This window comes from Anser brachyrhynchus, assembly GCF_964034855.1.
Source record: "Anser brachyrhynchus genome assembly, chromosome: 1".
NCBI classification, from domain to species: domain Eukaryota; kingdom Metazoa; phylum Chordata; class Aves; order Anseriformes; family Anatidae; genus Anser; species Anser brachyrhynchus.
The window spans coordinates 150,563,136-150,577,437 of NC_137694.1; the positions used below are offsets into that span (position 1 = coordinate 150,563,136).

The 14,302-nt window shown below is 48.1% G+C and overlaps 1 long non-coding RNA gene across 36 annotated transcripts in view; it reads right to left on the reverse strand.

Annotated features, from left to right (window-relative positions):
* The window catches only part of LOC308185679, a 51,875-nt gene that overhangs the window by 13,850 nt on the left and 23,723 nt on the right, over window positions 1-14,302 (reverse strand). For 5 of the 36 annotated variants that reach the window (XR_013943581.1, XR_013943582.1, XR_013943583.1 and 2 more), the window contains exons 1-3: window positions 2,310-2,685; window positions 1,221-1,269; window positions 69-165 (exon numbers count right to left, since the gene is read on the reverse strand). This is a non-coding gene — a long non-coding RNA (uncharacterized lncRNA). Of the gene's footprint in view, window positions 1-68; window positions 166-814; window positions 1,270-1,763; window positions 1,844-2,309; window positions 2,695-2,909; window positions 2,949-8,115; window positions 8,484-12,444; window positions 12,462-14,302 lie in introns of those variants that run through there. The other 31 variants (XR_013943587.1, XR_013943588.1, XR_013943589.1 and 28 more) reach the window with 27 other exon arrangements.

The window sequence follows — 14,302 nt, forward strand, 5'->3', positions numbered from 1 at the left end:
ATATGCTAGTTTGGAGCAATGCATCCAAAGGTATCAAAATCACTTGGAAGGGTTACCTTTATACTTACATTCTCTCACCAGAGAAGCAGCGAAGATGCATCCATCATTATTTCTTCTCCTTTTCATTTGGAAGTTACCATTCTCTCAAAATCCTTGGGCAAAAACCTGAGAACAGAGCAAGTGGAAGCAGAATCAACAGCAAGTTGGAGGATAGAGATGAACAGAAGTATACTGCGTCACAGAGAACATAGAGGTCAAAAAGTTGAAGAAACCGAGATGGATAGCTGCTCACAAAAGGGAAGAAGGGCACAGGAAAAGAGAGCAGACATCTTGAAAGATAGCCATTTATGACCTAAGAGCTACTCAGGAAGGCAGAGAAAAACATGGAGAAAAATCTGAGCAGTGTAGGAGGTGAAATTTCTATCACTGCAGTTAATTTACTTGAGCTCTTTGTGAAATAAATGCTGTTAAGTATTTTCTTCCAGAAGACATCAGAACAGTAGCTAAGTTAGCCAAACGTTCTTAGATTGAAAATGCAATTGGATTGTTTTATCAGTTTGAACACTGAAAATATGACAGGTATGAACTGTCACAAATGGAATTAGTATGTGGAAAAGCCAGTTGTTTGCCTTTGAGATTCATGCCACAAAAATGAAGTAGTTACGCATCTAGAATTCCTCTCACTTTAGAAAGAGAAATTCCCCAAAATAGTCAGGAGATGAAATGACCATTTTTTTCAGAGTAGCATGCAGAGTGTTCCCCCAACTCCCCAAAAAAGTAAACAAGGCTAAGTGACTTCACTACCTAGACCTACCATCATTCTTGTTTTTAGAAGAGGACAGGTGCATTCTGGAAGTGCCACATCACCTTTGTTTGCCTCCCCACCAGACTCATTTCTCCATTTAGAAGGCCTAGAGGAGTTCTGAGATTCTTGATGCATTTTAGGGAAGATGGAGGAGCCTTGAAGGACTGTTTCAAAGATGCTGGTAACTCAGTTCTTGAACTATGGAGTTGGTCAAGAGCTGCCAGGAAGGTGCTTTGTTCAGAAAGCACAGGTTACGACCTTAACCACGTTACCCAACAACCCCTCACCAAACACCCTACTAATACAATACTGAAAAGCCCTGTCATTTGGATTGCCCTTGTACCTGACTGTTAGAAAACATGGGCTTCACAAGCAATATACTCCAAGTCTTTCCCACTTCCTTAAACCACATTACCTCTTTGCCTTCAGGAAGAAACAGTTGATTGGATCTATTCTGCAATTCCCTAGGGAATAAAGAAACAGCTCTGTACTTTCAAACCATCTTTAGAGGAAACCACACGAGAAAGGTCTGGCATGGTGAAGACACACCTTTACTAGTTGATTGTCTTATTTTCTCAATCTAAAACAAGTACAACAGATAATGCAGCACAGCAACAGTCTCTCAGATTCACCCTTAATCGTGGTAGTGGAGCACATGCAAGTATTCCAGACATTTACAGGCAAAACACCTTCCCAAGTTTGAATGCTAACACAGTTGAGCACAGTTACAAGGGACAAACCGGATACAGAAAGCTCTATCACCCAAGCTGCCTGAGCCAAAGGCAATCTTTGACACAACTCATGGAAACCTAAGACTCAGTCAAGTCCCCTTCTTCCTCTCCAACTAGGGAGGATACAAGTCCACTACTGCACGCATACACACACTTGCAGATCCCTGAACACCAAACAAGGCCCCTCTGGCAGGGGAGAGCCCCTGCCCAGCTCCCAGACCCCTTACCTACTTCACAGCTCTCCTTCTCACCAGCAGTTCCAGCTTCAACTCTCCTGCAACACTCCATCCTGGTTTGGGCTGGAAGTATTTTCCTCCCAGTACCTGGTACCCCCCCACACACACACAACAGCTCAGCTGGGGCACACCGCTCCTGTCCCAGCACCCCCACGTACCAAACCCCACTCTGTCCCAGCACCAGGCACTGCATGAACCCAATAAGGGGTGGCCGGGACCGCTCAGGTCCCAAGCACCCGGAGGCTGCAAGAACCGAGCACAACCCCGAGCCCACCACGGAGACGTCCCGGTGACGGCAGACCCTGGCTGAACCTCGCCCTTCACCTCAGGACCCGCTCCCATCCCCTCGCACGCCAGGCGCAGGGGCTGCACCTCCCCACTTGTAACGGCGCTACTTCAGCCTCGGGGTTTCACCACGGGCTCAACGACCCGCTAACGACAGCTCCGTCGCTCCACAAAGGCCCGAGGAGACCCCAGCACCCCCAGGAAAAGAGGAACGGGAAGGAGCAGGCAGACACGCGCAGAGCCACGGCAAACCTGAGCGCCGCCCTCGCCTCCAGCGCTGCCACACAGCCCCGCTCCCGCAGCACCGCCGAAAGCCACCCCCTACCCTCCTCGGCGCCATTTATAGGCCAGCCTCGAGTCCCCGCCCCCAGCCCTCACACGCTGATTATGCTAAGTGCGCCCAGAATGCTAATTAGCCGCATGCACAGTCTGTGTTCCAGAACCTTCTGGAAAGGGCGGGGGCGGGCGCTGTTGCTGAGGTGCTCCCTGCCCCCCGGCTGTCAGAGCCCCGGCTCTGCAGGTGGCAGGTGGTTGCTGGGGGGTGCCCAGAAAAAGGGCTGTCCTGCCTTCGCGAGGTCCGCTCTTCTCAGCCAAATTGAAATGGATTGAGCTCCTTTCCTACCAAGTGTGTCACACGTCATCCTTTTCTCCTCAGTCTCTCACAGGCACCACGGGCTGGGGATGCCTACACCCCTGGCCTGGCTCCAGCAGCTGGCACCCACTGCACTCATCAGTCCACCCGGTAGCTGGCTGTCCGCGCTCGAAGTCATACAATCCCAAAATCATTTTGCTCAGAAAATAAATAAATAAATAAAAAGACGAAACCTTTAAACCTTGAATAGTTGTACTTGCCTTTTCCTGGCTTCCCTCTGCCTCCTTGCCAGGCTTGGCCACCACCTGAATCCAAAACATAACACCCTACCAGCTACTAGGAGGAAAACGAACTCTATCCTAGCTGAAACCAGGACAAAAAGTTTGGCAAAGCTAAGAAAAGAGAAGAAATGACAGGAAAAAACAAAACAGCTGCTTCATTCATTCTGCTGAGGAGGATTTTATTAAATACAGTCTATTGAAATGAGAATGTATTTTACAAAATCCTTTCCTAACTAAGAAGCTGCTGTGGGAATGTGGCTGTGCGGACGTGATTGTGAGTGCAGGAATGTGAGCATTTGCTGGGGGGGGAGGGGGAGGGAAGTGTTCATTGGAGTGGCTTGGCATGTGAAATAGCATGTGCTAGGCAATGCTGACAGTGTCTTGAAGAGGGAAGACCCAGGTAGATTGGAGGAAGGAGGAACAATGGCCAAAATGGCCATGGCCATTGTAGATTTGCCAATAGCTCTTGTCCAGCTCTGGGCAATCTTGGGTTGTCCTGTTAGTCTGTGCCATGCACTCAGAATGTTCTCCTCAGGCTAGCTGTCGGAGGCAGCCAGACAGTGGTGATGACCCCTGCCTAGGAACAGGCAAAGCGAGATCAGTGCCCTTCAAGGCCATCAAGTACAACTGTCAACCTGACTTACCAAATCTCCTCACTAAGCCATGTGTACTGCCACATCCATGTCTCTTAAATCCTCCAGGGTTGGGGGAGCACCGCCACTTCCTGTGGCAGCCCATTGCAATGGTTGACCACCTCCCTCTGTGAAGAAATTCTTCCCTTTATCCAACGTAAACCTGCCCAGGTGCAGCTTGAGACTGTTTCCTTGGGTCCTATTGCTTGTCACCCAAGGAGAGTGACATCATCCTGGCTGGTCTCCCATCAACCTCTTTCTCTGCAGACTAAGAAACCCCAACAACCCTTGTTCCCTTGGCTGCTTCTCATTCGTCTTGTCTTCCGATCCCTTCACCAGCTTTGTTCTCTGTGCACGCTTCGGAGCGTGTATCCTCCCTGCAGTGAGAAGCCAAGTGCCCTCTGGTAAATTCATGTCCCAATGTTTCCATGTCCCAGCACCCAATGCATGTGACGTGGTCTTTAACAGTCTGTTTTATCTCTTAACCTTTCCAGAGGCTTGTTGGCGAGTTGCCAGGCCTCACCATACTGATATCCCAGCCAGCGCCACCTATTCAGGGAGACTTCACTTTCATGGCTCCTTTGATCACACACAGCGCAGGTTTCAACACTCACAGGTGGTGACCTGTGTTGATGGCCTCAATGGTCAGGTCTACCCCTCGATCACAAGCACATCTTTCTGCATGTGGCATCCGTCCCCCTATGTCCTGATACTTCATGGGCCCACTGAGCTACAAACGGCTCAGCCTACAAACAGCTCTACCCCTGTAGAGATCCACGTGAGACACTTGATTTTTCAAAGCTCAGTCCACCTCTTTATTATGATGTTTTCTGGGGGCATGACTCTTGGGCACGTGAGCATCTCTGTTACGTATCTTTTCTACTGAGGCAGCAATATCCTCCCACACTAGAGCAGCACAGGTAGGTTTACCTCTGTGCTGCCAGTTGGTCTGCTTCCATTGCTGTAGCTACCCCCGCAGAGCATTTGCCACCTCATTGCAGATGTTCTGTGAGGTCACAGTGGGCCCCATGAATTCATGCAGAGGTCCCGTAGCACGTCCTGTCATAGCCACCTTGTGCTCGTGGCCTAGAGGGTGCAAAGCAGGTTCTGGCTGCTGGCAAGTGGTAGCATGGGGCAAGCACAGGGGATTGCTACTCCCAGCTGCTGCCTGCTCTTCCTTCTCTCTCTCTCTGTTCTCCTCCTCTTGGTGGCCCCATGTTCCGGGGAGACCTTGAGTATCCCATGGTTAGGACTGCGCGCAGGTAGGGTTGGCAGTGAGGGATGCTCTGGCAATGCTGGCTCTGGGCCCAGCACCACGTTCTTGGGGCTGCCTGGCAAGCAGTCTTGGCTGGCAGGGCCATAAGGGAAGCCGTTGGCGCTAATGGGAGCTTTGCTGCCCTGTGCCTGGTTACTGCAGGGTGGGGGGCAATGGCTCTTGAGCATCTCCCCATATCCCAGCTTGGGGCCTCAGGGATGGCCTGGAGGGAAGAGCTCAGCTGCTGTTGACTCCAGGCACAACAGCCTTTCTCCTGTTCCCCTGCAGCACTCCCCTAACAACGCCAGGTCTCCCTGCCAGGTCCCCAGCCCACAGCCGAGAAGCGCAGATGGGGTGGTGCTGGGTGAGCCATCTGCTGGCCAGTGCGCTCTGCACTGTGAGCAGCGCAATGACACCCTGTTGTCCTCTGCAGCTCCCTGTTCAGTTTTTCCTGCTTTGGGGAACGTAACAGGCCCCCCGGTAGGCAAGCACAGCCTTGTCTGTCCAGCGGGTCTTTGAGTGCTGGTGCCTATTGCCCTGAGTCAGCATCTGGGGAGCTGCTGGGTCCCACGTGTGGATCCCATCGTCCCTGTGCTGTCACTGCACATCCTGTGTAATGAAGCCTATTAGAGTGTGTCACGAAGGCTTTCCTCTTCTGTACTCCATTGCAGGTTCTCATGTAGGCAGCGCTTATTCAGCTTCTCCCCCGAAAACTGGTTCTGAGCCTTGGGGGAATCCCAGGGGTGAGTTGCCTATATTGTTGTCCTTGGGTGTTTGTCTGGGCCCTGGTCAGGGCTCGCCCAACGTTAGCCACTTGTGGCTTCCACGGCATTACATGATCCCCTTCCAGTCTCTGCAGCCCCTTTCCAGGGGAGCCTAGCACAACATGGAGAGAAAAACTTGGTTGTCTTTGCTTGCTTACAGCTCTGCCTGCAGGCCGCCCATCTCGGCAGTACCGTTTTCTTAAGCATCAAGGCTTTTCCAGGGGTAAGCAGCCCACCTTTATTGGCTTTGCAGTGACAGCATTTATTTTCAGTCTTGTTTTCAGGGGAATGTACCTTCATACATTCTTCACTGCTGCTCAGATACATGTAAGAGCAAAGTGGGAATCAAGTAAGGCTTCTTTATCTCGTGAAGCTGCATTGCAAGCTGCTGAAGCCTTGAGCTTCTTCCAGCATTGTCTGCAAAGACAGCAGCTTTTGGGGCTGAGTTTAGAGCCTGGGTGAACTCCTGGGGGTCCTTTTCCCCAGGAGCTGTGCACATGGTGAGTTTTATGCCAATACAGTTCCCGTGCTGGCATCTGGTACCACACTGCCACGTGCTCGTCAATGGAAGGGGGGAACGGGCGTCAGGCAGCATTGGTGTTTCCTGCCATTCAAAGCTGAAGGAGTTTATTACAGTATGTGACAGGAGCTGTTCTCGTGTGCCTTTGGTTGCAGATGTGGCCACAGGTGCTGGCTCTGCATCTCTTCAGTGGAATCCTGATTCTGAGTCTTGGAGAGGTCACCTGGGTACATTGGCTCTATATATTTCATGAGGGAGCTGCCAGGCTACACCCAGGAGGTCAACCCAGCCACTCTGCAGGCATTTCTTAGGAAGCTGTTTATTGCAGCATTTCACACTAGCTTTCTTCCTCCATGTTTGTTTTCAGCTGTTCCCATAAAGAATGTTTCCCTCAGTTTTAGGATGGATCCTGGTTTTGAGCAACAGGGACCTCCCAAGTTGCCAATGCTTCTTTCGGAGTAAGAGTAAACATTTAGAGCGAAGAGAATGACAGGTGTTGGGGAGTAGTTACAAGTTCAAACTGCGTTTGCTGCCATTCAAAGCTGAAGATGTATCTTGCAGTATCTTACAGACAAAGCTATTCTTTTTTCTGCCTTTATTTGCAGATTTGGCCAGAAATGCTGGCTCTGCGTCTTTTCTACAGAATAGGGGTATGGAGCATGGGAGAAATTGCATGGGTAAGGCATGCATATTCATTCCCAAAGACACTGCTGGAGATAACCCTCATTCAGCCTCTCCCTCACGAGTGGGCTCTTGCTCAGGATGACTGTACCTGGTCATCCTTGTCCTCTAGCGCTAACACACGAGAATGAGGGAAAGCAACCAAGTGAAGATAACTGCTCGGACTTGCCAAAGACACTGCGAGACTGTCAGTGGTACAGAACTCCTAAAAGCGTGTGACTGTTCCATTTCCTCCAGGGGCTGGCGGTGAAAAAAATGCAGAGGTTTCGGGTCACAAATGGGTGCCAGAGCGCATCGCAGTTGTGGTGCTGGCCATCCTTGTGTGTCTGTTCCTTCTGGCGGCTTTGGGCTACTTAGTGAAGTGGTTGCTGAAGATGAGACAACGGTGAGTAGGTTTTTCCCAGCAGTCTCTGCCAGATTGCTGCTCTGTGCAGGGAAGCATTTCTAGCGAGAACATCCTGGAGCACAAGGAGCTCTGGGCAGCTCTTTGCTGGGATTTCCGCTGAGAGACTTCTTTAATGTTAGCCTGTCGATTCGTATTAACACATTTTCTTTTTGAAAACCCTTTTGTTCTGTCGCAGAGAACCATTGCTGGGTGAACCTTCCTTTCCCTTGTGGAGTAAAGATCCAGACAACGTGGAAAAAGAAAGAAAAATGGAAGAAATCGCAAAAGAGATTGAAAGTCTGCCTGAGGGACCATGCACATTATTAAGACCTCCACCAAATGCCCTGCATGAGAATTAAATGTGTTTGTGCAAACAAAATGTTATACTAACCTTGCATGTTCAAAAGTGATTCTGCAGCCATTTCAGAGGTACAACAGTGGGGGTTATGTGTGAGAAACAAAGTAGTGTTTTTGCACTAGAAGTTGTTTTTGCAGTGGAAAATCCACTAACCGCGCATATTCAAAAGCGATTGTGCAGGTATGACAGTATCATAACAATGGGGAGTGTGTTAAGCAGAGAAGAGGAAGGTCCCACTGTCGCAAAATAAGGAGGATAGCTAAGAAAAACAGAATGAGCAGTACGAAATCAGTGAAAACAAAAATTGCGGTCCCTCTAGTCAGGAGAGAAGGAAAAAAAGGAAAGGAGAAATTTAACAGTTGGTCAAATAAAATTGTACATATATGGTATAGAAGGGCATCGAGTAGGTTATGAATCTGTAGTATTCAGCCAGTGAGGAAAGGGGAGAAATCAGGTGTCAGTAATAAGGAATATAAGGTTAAGATGAACTTTTACTGTGTGCTCCTGCTTGCAGGATGCCCACCATTGCCATAGCAAATAAAACAGCTTCACAGAAGACCCTGTCTGAAAAAAAAAAAAATCCTTCTCACATTATGATAAGCAGATCAGGGGTCAGTGGAAGTTTCAGCTGTCTTCCTCATTTTGGGACAGTGAAGAAATACAGGACGAGCAGTGCAAAATCCGCAAGAACAAAAAATCGCAGGCCCTCTAGTCCTGAGAGAAGGAAAAAAAGGGAAAACGACCAATTAATGGTTGGTCATATGCAATTGTACAGATATACAATACATATAGCAACAAGCGTCGAGTAGTTTGTGAACCTGTAGTACTCAGCCAATGAGGAAACAGGGGAGGAATTAAGCGTCGGGTAATAGGGAATCCGCATTCCTGCTTGCAGGATGCCTGCCAGTGCAGTTGCTAATAAAAATGCTATTTCACAGAGATCCTCGCCTGAGCCTGTGTTATTGGCTCTTGTGTATCACAGATGCAAGGGGTAACACGGAGGACACACGGAGGTGCAGATGAGGCTGGGGCACTGAATGCCTTTTTGCTGTAGTTTTTCTGTCCTGTACAGAATTTATCAGACAATCAAGTGATCAGCTGTGCTTAGAACAAGTTTATGAAAGGCAGGTCCTGCCCAGCTCATTTGTGGACATCATCTACTAGAATCTTAGTAAAGCTTTTGAGAGTTTCCCATGGTATTCTCCTGCAGGGACTGCCTGATCAGGGCTTGAAGAGGTTTGCTGGCTGAAGAACTGGCTGGGTGGCTGGGCTCAGAGACTCAGCGCAGAGTTCAATCCAGTTGGTGGCTGGTCGCCAGAGAGGTTCCCCAGTGCTCCATACAGAGGCCAGGGATGTTCAGTATTCCCATCAGTGATCTGGAGAAGGGGTTCAAGTCCACCCTCAGTAAGCTTGCAGACAATACTAATTAGGGTCTCCAAAGCCATCTATCCTGAAGCAGACCAGCTCCCTGACAATTTGCATAGGCTAGGTCAACAGGCCAAGTCTGACTAAGTGACAGCCAGCAAATGTAAATGCTGGGTGCTGCATTTGCATCAGAACCCCAGAGCAGTGGTGTGGGCTTAGGGATGAGGGGCTGGAAAGTTGCCCAGCGGAAAAGGGCCCGATCCCAGCAACTGGGCTATGGGTATGAGCTGTGAGATGGCACCAATCTTCTTGTGTATCACCCAGGTGAGCACCCCGTCACCTGGTTGCTCCAGTGCAGGAATAAGAAGGCCAGTAGCCTGGAATTAGAGCGCAGGGAAGCCAAGCGGCTGGATCCCTCTGAGGGAAGGTGATGTTGACAGAGCAATGGGATAATGGTCACAAGTCATCAGCATCCAGAGGCAAGTCCTGTTAGGTGTGGAAGAGAAGTATCCCTTCAGGGAAGAGGTCACCCAAGCAAGTGGACCTCCATGGAGATGGGTATCCAGTACTAAAGGAAGTCAGCCACGCTGGAGAGAGTTTATGGTGACTTGCAGTACGATGACCAATTCTCTAAAGATCCAGATTAAGTCAAGTGCATACAACCACTGTAGCACAGGTTTGTATGGAGTGCCCCATTGTTCTATGCCAACTCATTATCAGTAACGAGCTGGAAAGACAACGAACATATGCCACACTAATCGGCTGGCCAACTTCAGCAATGCAAAAAAAGCCTCTCTCCCTCCCTATAGACTCACATCTCAGCTGTTGAGAAGCTTTCCCCAAAGGCCCACCAATCAAGAATGCCGTGCAGAAGCTGTCCTGGAAGTTCCGGCAGTTCAATAAGGTTATGTCCTACTCCCTACCTGTACAAACCAGTATCTCAGCTACTAGGAGCAAGCACTGCTCTCTGCTCAAGAGGATATAGTAGGTACACACCACATGCCACCCTGCAGTTTAACCTGCGTGATCGTGGAGAGGACATGAAAAAATGGGATGGAAAAATCTACCTTGACCCTAGAGGTACACAAATTGCAAGGAGAACAATTGCAAAAGCAGTGTCTTCTGAGAAAACTGCTGCTCCAGTTTCCATGGGCAGTCATCCAGACACAGTAACGAATACTGTGACCAGGACCAGATGAGCTGTGCCTCCAGCCAAGTGGAGAAAAGGACAACCAGGTTTATCTGACTGTGTGGACTCAATGGCCTGGAACATCAGCCCCACAGGGCTTTAAGACTCTAGCGGGCACCAGTGTACCCTAATGCCAGCAAGCTAGAAAGCAGCAGACCCCATCTGTGTTTCTGGAGTGACAGGGGGATCCCGACAGCTAACTGTACTTGAACTTGAAGAGAGGGTAACTGGGAAGGAGTGGCAAATGCACCCCACTGTGACTGGCCCCAAGGCTGCAGGCATGCTTGACATAGACTATCACAGGAGAGGGTACTTCAATAATCCAAAAGTTACCAGTGGGCTATTGGCATAACTGTCTTGGATACACAGCAAATTAAGTAGTTGTCCTTCCTTTTGGAGGACCCTTTTGCTGTTGGATTGCTCTAAGTCCAATAACCCTCAGCAAGGAGGGGGGGGGGCAGATACATAGTACTTAAGCTTTCTGACAGGTTACACCAGAACAAATAGCCCCAAACAGCCTGTTTTAGCCTCAAATGCAATGCACTGCAGCATGTCCCAAGCCAACAGGTGTAAAGTCAGTTCTTACTCTGTGACATTAGTCAAGACTGGCTCTTATCCCTGCTACCTGACCATGGCTCAAAGGATCTACCTTAAAGGCAGGGTAAACAGCTTTCTGGGGAGATGTTAGAGGCATGCATGACCTACAGGCACTCCTGCCATCCAATACAGATGAGCAGTCTCCATTCCAGGCTGTGACAGGCTTCTGCACAGATGGGAAACTGCAGTGACTAAGGGCCAAGGATAATGATGTGGGATGCTCACACAGGCCTAGATACCCACAGCTGCAGGGAGCCTTTGCCTGTGATGTCAGTGCCCTCCAAGTCAACAGGTGTTCAAGATTTACCTCTGCCATCCCTAGAATGACCCCATGAACAGTAGTGCACTTGCAAGGGGGGGCTGAACCATCACCACCTCCAGCTGTGTCCAGTCTTCTTTCAAGAAAGATTTGCTGGCAACCCTAGGTTGATCACAAGTGCAATTAACTATTACCCATCTTAAAAGGCAAATCAAGATGGACATTTTTGAAATTACCAGCAGGAAGTGTGTATTATAGGTGAGCCAGTGTTCTTCTGTTGGAGCTACAGCATCTGAAAATATAGCTACAGCTGAGAGCTCAAGTGGTTGCATGTCAGGCTGAAACATGCCCAGCTTCTCCTGCTGTCTGCATCCCATTCCAGCGCCACTGCTGATTTACCCCACATGTTCAGTCCTCTCCTGACTATTTCCAAGGACTTAGTGCAAATATATATATATATATATATATACACATACACATACACAAAGCAAGTGATGCACAATGCAGTTACTCAGCACCTGCCAACTGATGCCCATCCCTGAGCAGCAGTCCCCCCTGCCTACCAACCCAGTTTTATTGTTCTGCATGACACCACATGGTATGGAATATCCCTTGGGTAGGTCGGGGTCAGCTGTCCTATTTCTGTCTCCTGCAAGCTCCTTGTGCACCCCCAGCCCCTCGCTGTCAGGGCAGCACAAGAAGCTGAACAGTCCTCGGCTCTGTTTAAGTAGTGCTCTGCAACACCTAAAACATCAGTGGATTATCAGCATTATTCTCATACTAAGAAACACAGCACCATACCAGCTATTCCGAGGAAAATTAACTCTATTTCAGCCAAAACCAGGGCAATCAGAAAAATCATGTACTTTTATTGTAAGGAATCTGGTGCTATGATTCAGGAGATCTGAGCTGTAGCATGGTATACGAGGACCCATCAGCACACATGAGCAGTGTCAGAAATACTTTGTTGGTTTATTTGTCTGTTTGTTTTTGTTTGTTTCAAGTTTTAAGATAAAACTATTTGACAGATGAATGATATGACTCCCTTTAAGATGTCACCTAATGAAGTTGTTCAGAAAAAGCTAATTCTGACTCTAACTTTTCATCAAAACCGGAATAAAATCTGATGAAGGTGGTGATTTTTTTCTTTTGATTTTACTAAATTGGCTAGGAATAACTGAAAATCAGCACTGAAGTGTTAATGGAAGTCACATATTACAGTGGTTGGAGAAAAAATAAGGTGTTCACTGGAAACTAGAATGGATTCATTTCCATGTTTTTTCTTTCTGAACCCAGTCTGTCCTAGAATCCCTCCATCACTTCTGCTAGTCTGCCTTTAAACTAGAAAGGGTAGCCAGACTTACAATATTTTTACATATGAGCAGAAACCTGTTACTACAGAACAAGTTTTCTAAAATAAAACTCTGTTGATATGTTTTCCTAAAAAGCTCTTTAAGATTTAGAATCATAGAATGGCTCAGGTTGGAAGGGACCTTAAAGATCACCTACCTAGCTGCAACCCCCCTGCAATGGGCAGGGACACCACCCACTAGATCAGGTTGCCCGGGGCCTCATCTGACGTGGTCTTGGACAACTCCAGGGATGGTGCATCCACAGCCTCTCTGAGCAACCTGCTCCAGTGCCTTGCCACCCTCGCAGTAAATAATTTCTTCTTTATATATAATCTAAATCTACCCTTTTTCAGTATAAAGCCATTCCCCCTTGTCCTGTCATTATCCAACTGAGCAACAAGTTGCTCTCCATCTTTTTTATAAGCCCCCTTTAAAGTACTGAAAAGCCACAATGAGGTCATCCTGGAGCCTTCTCTTCTTCAGGCTGAACAGCCCCAACTCTCTCAGACTTTCTTCATAGGAGAGGTACTCCAGCCTCTTGATCATCTTTGCGGCTCTCCTCTGGACCTGCTGTAACAGATCAACATCCCTACACATCCAGACGGCATCCCTGTACTCTTCCCCAGCCACGTGTTCCAGCTTCCACTGCCTGTGCATTTCCTTCTTGCACCTCAGTTTGACCGGCAGGTCTTGCTTAGCCGTCTTGGTTGTCTGCCTTCCCTGCCCACTTTCTTATGCAGGGGAGTGGAAAGTTCTTGTGCTCTAAGGGAAACATCCTTTAAGAGTTGCCAGCTCTGTTCAGCTCCTTTGTCCCTAAGGACAGTGTTCCAGGGAATCTTGTCCACTAGGTCTTTAAATACCTTGAAGTTTGCTCTGTGGAAGTTTAGGGTCCTGACTTTGCTCTTTGCCAGGCCTGTATTCCTCAACCAGGGCATGGTCACTGCAGCCCAGACTGCCTCCAGCCTTGACGTCTTTAATGGGCTCTTCCACGTTAGTGAGCACCAGGCCCAGTAATTCTTGTCCTCTGGTTGGTTTGTCTAATACCTGGACCAGGAAGTTATCCTCAACGCAGTCTGGGAGTCTCCTGGATTGCTTACAGCCTGCCGTGTAGTTTTCCCAGCAGACATCTGGCTGGCTGAAATGCACCATCAGGATGAGAGCATGCGAGTGTGACATTTCTTGTAGTTGAAGCAAGAATGCCTCATCCACAGGCTCTCCTTGATCAGGTGGCCTGTAGTAGACCCCTACCACAAGCTATCCTTTATTGGTGTGGTCCCTAACTTTCACCCACAAGCTCTCAACCTGTCTGTTACACCTCATAGAAGTTGATTTGCTCAATGCCTTGAATATGGTTTGAAATGAACCTTTAATTTGCGAGGTGATATACATCAGCGTTTTTTTTTTCTGTAAGAGCTTTTGTCCTACAAAGTCATGTTTCATAAGGTGGACAGGAATTATTTCAACCTCTGATGAAGAATCCAAATTTTTGTTCATACTAAATTTTTCTTTCTTGAAGATTAGAGGACAAAAATTGTGTCACATTTTTAACATATTTTCATTTTTTTCTACTGACAGCCTTTTATTTAAAATGTGCTTCCACTACCAGGTACGAGTAATTTGTCATATAAAGCCCGTAAGCATGCTCTTTTCATTTCTTCTCATTGGCTCAGCTGTTAGCCAGTGATAGCTGTACTAGTAAAAGCATTTGGAGATTGAGAGGTCTGTGAATTTCCTTGGAGAAAACATCTCCCTGATTTTTACTTTGGTTGAATGAATAAATTGTAGCAAATGTTTTGATTCTAATGTTGAAGGATAAAGCAAATCACACTTAAACTATGTTGACATCACCACCCACACCTGAAAAATGTTCAGCATCGCCACAACAGAGCAATAGACACAGGTAGGCAGTGGGGTTTACAGCAGTCATCACTTAGCATGCCTGTAGGCATTATCATAAAACTGGGAATTATCAGACCATGCTTAGGCACTTCTCTAAATCATTGACTTCGTTATTC